We start from the raw sequence: 8,784 nt of genomic DNA on the forward strand, positions 1-8,784 counted from the left end.
TCCTGCAGTCTAATGAATCCCCCATTTTCCCTTCAAGCTGGCTAAACAGTCTTTTGTGTACAAAGGTTGTTCCTAGCTTATCATACAGCAGATGGACGTTTATTTTGCCTCACACTGAGCACAGTGAACGTGATGTTATAAATAGACTTTTACCCTGATTCAACTATTTTTCTTGTAATAGCTCAAGGCCTGAGTCTGAATGTAGCTTTTTATTCATACTTGAGGCACCAGGCACTTCATAGACAGCAGTGCATTTGATACCAGTGTAACTCAAGAAATGCTTACGGTGTTAAACTTTGCTTAATGGGGTGCCTCAGGGATCCCTCTGCACCTCTGCTCCTTTCTCCACCCACGGCGACACCATTTATGATATGTGATCACTGAATCGAGGGACACAAATCAAGGGATCCCCTCTGCCTTCTGGGAGGTAGGGTGCACACTCACCCACAGTCAGCACATTTTAACAGAGCTTTTTCACATTTTTCATGGATGAACATAACACTTTCAAAGCTATTATTTTCTGCCTTGACAAACATGAAATCTATCCCCTGGTAATAGTCGAGCTGCGGGAGGTATTTATAGAGGTGGCTCAATGTACAGTAGAATATTTATACACTTACTCTTTAGACAGCTTCAGGCTTTTATCTGTGCATGATACACAGCTTTCACATGGCCACAGAGGATAACATATTTGACTGTAGAGAGCTGCACGCTCCACATCTGTGTAAATAGATAAGAAGTGCATAATCTCTGTTATGTGAGGTATTCGGTTCCTGCTCAGAACTTTAAATTAAAGCTGCACTAATCAATATTTTTACATCAACAATGTATAAAATAACTGTGTGTAACATGGTAGGGGCAGTTTGTAGTGACAAACCCACAGAAAATTATTAATCAACTCCGCAGCTCCCTTAGCAAGTCAATTTTATAAGATGATAATGTATCAGCGTTGTGTTTACAGCTTGTTTTTGCAGCCCTCAAGTGGCTATAAAAAATGAATACAGCAAAAGTAACACAATGCAAAAATAGTTAAACACATGTACAAGTCTTGCTTTCATACATTTTATTTAAAGTTCCAACAACTGCAAAAGCAGTTAGTTGTTTTAGCATTTTTTTAAATCAGTTTTTGTATTTAATTTGCAACCACAGAAGACAACTGATCATTGTGTTAAGTTCTTAGCTTTGTTCTTCAATTAATTAATTCTGTTTTCAGTGAGATATAAGCAAAATACATGAAAATAGTTGAAGTACTATACAGCCAAGTTGGTTTAATCAACATTTTAATCAACTATCTGGTTTACCATGATGCAAAATATGTTTGTGTTTATCGTAGTAAGTAGCTGTCAAAACAAGTTCAGTAAACAACATTTTCTTCGGAAATGCAAAAAAAAAAAATTATGTTTAAGTTATAACTTTCCGCAACTGACACCATATACAGCCTCTATGGTTATACTGCAGCCATCAAGTCTTGTGTTAAAATCTAATTTCAGAATTTGATTATGTGCTTTTTAGTGATGATTACTTTCTCAGTAAAACACTGAGGAGCCCTGGAGGAAACACGGTAATATCTGAAATCAGGGCATAATTCTTGAGAATAATTCAAATGTGAACTCATCTGAAAGGACAATCAGACCACACTCAAGTGAAGCAGTACTAGTACTTAACCCAAGATGCCATCAGTCTGACAACAAACCATTCTGATCTACTATTAGCCTGTGTCATTAAACTAACATCATTGAGAATCTCCCCACTGCGGGACTAATAATGACCTATCTTATCTTTTCATGAACTCAGCTAAGTACAGCTTCCTGCAACTGGAATATTTTCATAGCTTTAGAAAATGATGCCCCTGCTGATGTGCTACTGTCTTCATTTCAGTTTTTGCCAAGTCATTACCTTAATTTGTGATGAGGGAGCCAGTTCACGGTGTGAGTTACCCTTTCTTTCACAGTAGAGCAGGAGAAGGAATTCAAAACTGTAAAGAGGGGGAAGGGTCAGCATGTTTTCACCAGTGAGAGTCAGCAGCTTGATTCACTTGTGGTCATGAAATAAAAGCTCAAGCTTAAGTTCCTAAATGTCAACAGAAATTCAAAATGGAGGACAAACAAATAGCAGCAGTTTGCTCGCTGTGGCAGTAGCAGTTAATTATGATGTACCAAGGAGGAAAATTTGGGAAACTATTGGATTTTCCCACATTAGATATGGAATAAATTTGGATTTATTCATTAGTTAGGTTTCAACTGCTGATAGCATCACTGTGGCAAGCTAAACATTTTCTGAGGGCACAGTTTTGGTTTAACGGCAGTTTTGTTTTTGTTTTTCCACTTGCTTCATGTTAATTTCAGTCTGAAAAATCAAACTGTTGTCCTTATGTGCAATCACCATATCCATACCATAGTCATGAAGTTATAAGCTAAGGCTGCTATGCAGCTTTGTAGCCATGCTGTAACCCTTTCCTGCACAAATTTATCAGATGTGACTTTCAAACAAAAACAGCTTTGTTTCCAGTTGAAAGATAGTGAAGCACACATCTGATTCTCAAACTCTAATTTTGTGTGACAATAAAATCTTTAACAGAAAGGAAACAAATTTCACATTTGAGTTGTTTTAATTTGTTCTCTGCACCTCAGACAAACTCTCAAACCTCAGAAATGTGCTTTGAAAAGGTGGGTGGGTGTGGGGGCGGGGCTTCAGTGCAAGTGAGAAATTGGATAAGGGGTCTAATGAACAGCACCACACTCCACTCGCTGTTATTTGTCACTGTCCTCCTCGCTCCTCTGCAGCCTACGTGTAGAGTTTCATATTAGTTTCAAAGGAACCAAAGAATACAGTCTCCTTCGTTTTCTTATCTCAAATCAGGATCAACTGTATGAGCAAAGTCATTTGTAGTGTATGTGGTGGCTCACCTACTGGATGATCTTCATCTGTATCCATCACAGGTCAGATTGTTATGGAAATGACTTTAGGATTGTTTGCTTCGGAGGCTGTGAATCTTTGGCAGAGAATATTTAATTATCATGGCAAAGTGAAAATGAATATGAAAACAGCACAGACAACTGTTTTTAACTGACATCTGAAAGATATTAAGATTCCTTTTTGTCTTGCAGAAATATTTCATTTGGATGCACTTCTTCACTGATTCACGTTCGTGGAAGCCTTCAAATCAACATTTTTTCAGTTTCTAAATGTTTGCTGTGCGACATCTGATTGATGCTTCATAATATTTGTAATCTTAAGTCTTCATTATGTATTATTTCGCAATATTTTCATGTAAACATTTATGCCCAGTCAGACACAGTGACCAGAAATACTCTGCAAAAATAAACCAACCACAGAACTTGCTTATTAACCATGCTAATTTATCTTATGAAACACACTATTTTGGTTTATCAGAGATTGATGAAAAGGCAGAGAACTGGCCATTCCGCTCCAGACTCTCACAAAAATATTTTGGTTTTTCCAGATTTCCATCTGCCTCACTCTTCTATAAACAGGCCTGTGTCCTGAGGAATAAACATTTTTGCAGAAAAAAAGAATAAAAAAAAAATTACATTCTGCTTTGCAATGCCTTCACTGTTAGTGTGGAGTACCAAGAAAGACGAGCTTTTCAATGATACAACAGTGACACCTGTGGAGCCACTGGGGTACTACATGAAAAGGAGCAGGTACTGTATTGACTGCAGTACTGTCTGTGAAGGCTTTCCATTTGATTTTTTATTTTTTCCAGCAGGAGTTGATCCCACTCAGCCCCAATAGCATCATGATTTTACTGAAGGAAGAACCAGGACTTTCATTTCATTCCTCAAGCTCTGTGGCAAAAGAATCCCTGGGGTTATTACTTTCTGATGGTTCAGGATCTGCTGGGACAGAGAATGACAACTATGTACCGCCTCATTCACAAAATAAGGAACTTGTTTGCTCCCTGACTAAATAAGAGCGAAATAAAAAGAGAAAAATGGGTGCGAACAAGCTGTAAGCAAAAGCAAGTGAGCGAGATTGAGGGCTGGCAGAACTTTTAGTTCCTAGTTTAGTTCCTCTGGTTTCTGGAGCTGTTTGATTGAAAACAGTTCTTTTTGAGAAGCTGGCCACTGATTTTGGCTGATAAATCCTGGCTCGTGGTTAACATTTCACTTCATCCCACAGGTGTTTGATGGGATTGAAGTGAGGGAAAATGCAACAAAAAGGGTAGTCCAGAGACAGTTCACTATATGATATATGCACCTGCCTCAGTGTCAGATGATAAAAGTTAGAAAAGCTACCACCCCAGACGTTAATCATGCAGTTACTGGCAGCTTCATTACTAAGTTGGCTGCATTAAGTGTCAGCATGGGTTAACCACTGACCCTTTTCTGAGAACATATTTAATCACCTCCTGTGTATTCCATCAAAAGTTTTCTATACTATAATTCTACATTTTAACATGGCTGCAGTATGTGGCTCTCCACCTCCAAACGAATGGCTGTTTGGATTGTTTGGCAAATGCTGGTACAACCGATATCTCATGCAATGCCCAGGTGGTGCACCCAGCAGTGAAGTTTACTGATGGATGGAAAAGTGGGAGACGCAGAGCACATTAAGAAACAGCAAGTCCTCACATTAGTATTAACAACAAGCGCTCGCTGGGAAAACCGCTGCAGAAAAACCAGGACGACAACTTAAAACCCCGAAGCATGTTAAACAAATACAGGCAAGCAATGGATCCACTGTCAGCGTTGGCTGCTCATTTGCTCATTATAGGAAAAGAGGGCAGTGCTGTTCTGCTGGCTTTCACTACCCTCGAGGCAGACAATAACCTTTCTGCAGCTCACTTTTTAAAAGCCTATTCAAACTCCTGCTGCCTCCACCTGAAACCAACGACTCCCCTGTAAAAAGAAAAAGTACCAATTTAACCTCCACTTCATCATTGTTTCGCCACAGCCCTTGAAGAATGAGACAGAACTGACCCTGAGAGCTGAAGTGCCACAGAATGAAAGGAGAACAATTAGCATCTCATTATCTGTCCTCATATTTAATAGAATTCAAGCTCAAACCTGATTGTCCTTTTGTTTTGCCACAGTTCATTCAGGTCAGATCTCATTTCCATACACTTTGCAGAAGACATGGGGCATGAATGGCTCCTTTGGATTACTGTAGCCCTTCATCTTCTGATTGACTCCTGCATTTGATCTTTATGAGCGCGCTCTGACTTTACAATATGTTGATAGATTTTATGAGAGGAGGCACTGTACTTGCACTGAGCTTTTTTAGGCCAGAGGAAACAGCCTTTGATGGTCTGAACTAATCTTACTGAGGGGATTTCACATTTCTGTCTGACGTCTGTCTGCCTGGTCCACATTTGGCTATCAGCAGAGCCAAAGATCATTTCATTTCACCTTGATTGCAATATCCTCATAAACTTGTCTTTGAATACGGTGTTCTACACAGCTTCATCAACATATCCCAGCACCATCAACAAGAAACAAAATCTCTCATTTTGGTGCATGACTAATCAATAATCAGACAGACAGTGTCTTTATATTTCACTCCGCTCTCTAAACTGAAAGAAATTTTGGGTTGCAGCAGAGAAGGTTGCATATACCAAATGTTTCTGTCAGGATTTAGAGTTCTTAAGTTTATTTCCTGTTTTCATTAGTAGATTTTCCGATGTTCTGTGAATTTGATTATTTGAAGTTTAGGCTTTTTGTCCTGGACACCCAGCTGCCCTTTGTTTGTCCCAGTTTCTCCTTTGCTTTTTCTGTTGAAAGTTACTATTAAAGTTTCTTTAGTTCACCTTATTTTTCACGTCTGAGTCTGCACTGTGGGTCCACGTCCTTTAAACATAACGGTTTCTGGAAGTGACAAGACAACATTTATCAGTGGGCAGCTGTAACTGAGGTGGTAGAGGAAGTTGGTGATTTGCAATGTAGCATTACGGCAGTTCACCAAATAGTCACGAAATATAATGAACAGGATTTCATGAATATAAATGTAAACTGTTTTAATGACTCTCAACACTAACTTCTGTTACTGAACCAAGTTTCTTTGACTGAATGGAACACATATATAAACAACACTGGAGTCACACATACATACATACACATACAAAGACTCTCACAAGAATTCAGGAACTGGCTCAAATCAGAGGATAGGTTTAGGGAACAAAAGCACTTTTATTAAGTTTAGAAAAAGATATTTTCAGGTCAAGCACAAAATGTAATCTGTAGGATTCCTTTTAGTTAAGGTGGGGGAGAGATTGTGATGGATGAAAAAAACTGGATAAATCTTAATTTATCATTAACACAAAGCCTATTGATCCTTATCATAGAATTGATCCCTAGCTTGTCCTGTATGTTTAAATGTTCTTCAGCAAGGGCCAAACCCTTAACTGACTCTTTATGAAACAGATAAGTCACTTTTTATAACAAAAGCTTCTGCCAAATGAAGGTAATGCCAGGATCCAAACTCTCCTCAACAACAGTAAGCAGCATTTTATCTGGAAAAGAACTTGATTCTCTGGTCTGTTGTCTCTCTTGTTCCTCTGAGCTCCATAAATTTAATGATATAAAGTAATGATAAAAAAATAAATGTGATCAGCAAATTCTGTTACAATCTGCTGACTTTAATGTTTTTGGTGTATTATGTAAATCTTTCTTCTTGACAGGTAATTGATGCATATCATAACCAGGCTAAGACCACTTTCAGCCCAAAGAGTTTTAATATTTTGATAATACAGTATGATAGCAGAATAAACAGTCATATATAGACAGTTTTCCAAGTAATCTTACCTTTCATTTTGGTATTGAATTTGCATGTGTTTTCACTGTTGATGCAGACCATCATATCAACATCTCATCCACCTCAAAATTAGCATTTGGATCAATGACAGCATAGGGCAAATAACTCTGACATAGCAACAACAAACCCATTCTCAGAGCTCCTGGTTTCGCTGGAGTAATCAGGTTAGCCAAACGTCTCCTATGGGGAAGTAATCTGCTTTGATGCTCTGTCTGCTACCAAAACACTGAATCTGTGTCAGACTGTGCAGGCTGAGCAGCTACCACCAGTCCAGTCCACTCTAATTCAATTACATTAGTTGACTCATGTCTTATTTAACGTCCATCCAGCCAACGGTCTGATTACGGAAGCCGCTAATTGTGAAATAACAAACGTGAATAAAAATTTATGTCTCTCAAAACCAGGAGAGCTGCAATTATCCTCAGTAATGTTATTTCAGGATGGATGAAGTCCAGCACAGAGTTCACTTCCCAGGTCATCTATAGAAATTCAAGCAGTTCTTCCTTCTGCTGTTTTTTGAACAGGACCAAACCTTATCCCACAGTCAGTAGTGAAAGTGAGTGAATATGAAACTCAAAATTCACCGGTGTGAAATTGTTCTGCTCATCAGACAGAAATTTAAAATATATAAATGTCTTTTACAGAACAAAAATATTAGGATGACTATGAATTTTAAGAGGTTGTAGTAATTGAGGGATTGTAAAATGTTTGATTGTCCCTTCAGACAGCTTTGTAAAGCTAAAATTATTCATAGACTGGCCAACTGGATCTAATAGTCAGCATTTTCCTGGTTATTGTTAAAGGTGTTTTTGTGTCTAATCAAGTTAAATTTCAATAACTGTTTTTAACAGCAGTAATATATGATAGCATTCAAATTTTGTATTAATAATCTGAATCTATCTAGTAAATAAAGTTAAAAAATAATGGAAAAAAAGCATAACATTTGCCTCCAAAATGTAGTCAAGTGGGAGTATAAAGAAGCAGAAAATAGAAATACTCAAGCACAAGTGCTTCAGAATTCGACTGAAGTATGGTACTTGGGCAAATTGTACTTATTGTTGTACATTCCATCACTGGTAATTCTAAATTTTGACACTAAGATTTTCATTTGTACTTTGACAGTATATCTGGTCCAGATATTGCTTATGGGTCTCATCGATTACTAATAACTGATATCTGTATCAACAATTAAAAAAACATACTGTTTGAACCAGCAAAAACAGTGTAAAAACAAATTGTCACTTCAGTCACAAAACTTTCAGCTACATATTTGTCAGCAGTTACTAAATAAGTAATATACAATAATTGCTAAAATACACCACAGCTGAGATTGGTGCTACAGTTCATATATCTTTTCATCCCATGCAGGAGGAACTAATACTTTCCCACAAGTACAATTTTACATTAAAACCTTCTGCCTGGAAGACTGTATTCTTGTGCTCCGAGTTCAAAAGTACCTTAAGCCAAAGAGAACACTATGCTACAGTCACACAGCACTGACGTTTTCATATGTTTAAAAGTGTTGGAAGTCTCCTGCTCTCACTGATATGTATTTTGGGTTGAAGTACCAAAACGCGGCCACTAGATGGTGCTACGTACCCATGTTTATGAAGCTTCCTTCGACTTTCATTATACGCAAATATCTCACCAGCTACTGTGGACAGTGGAATTGGCTCTTAACACTGAGATTTATTAAGAGTCCTAGACTAATTACATTTGAGAAACGTACAGCTGTGCTGATGATTCAATCAAGGGTTGCTTCTACAGCTGACTGTATCTCAGAGAATTATTTTCAAGTATACTTAATCATATTTTAATGATAGGCTCCTCCTGTAACTTTCTCACATTCTCATTTAAACTTTGTTTTAGTTTTACTTTTTCACTGTCCCTAGTATTTTTGATGTTTCTCTTACTTATTCTCTTACTTTACTCTTATTGTGGCCATGCTTTGCTATCACCTGCGTGTTTCTGAAGTATTCCTGATGGCTGTTGAGTAATTATCACATCCTG

Source organism: Scatophagus argus, chromosome 12 (genome assembly GCF_020382885.2).
Source record: "Scatophagus argus isolate fScaArg1 chromosome 12, fScaArg1.pri, whole genome shotgun sequence".
In the NCBI taxonomy this organism is placed as follows: Eukaryota; Metazoa; Chordata; class Actinopteri; family Scatophagidae; genus Scatophagus; species Scatophagus argus.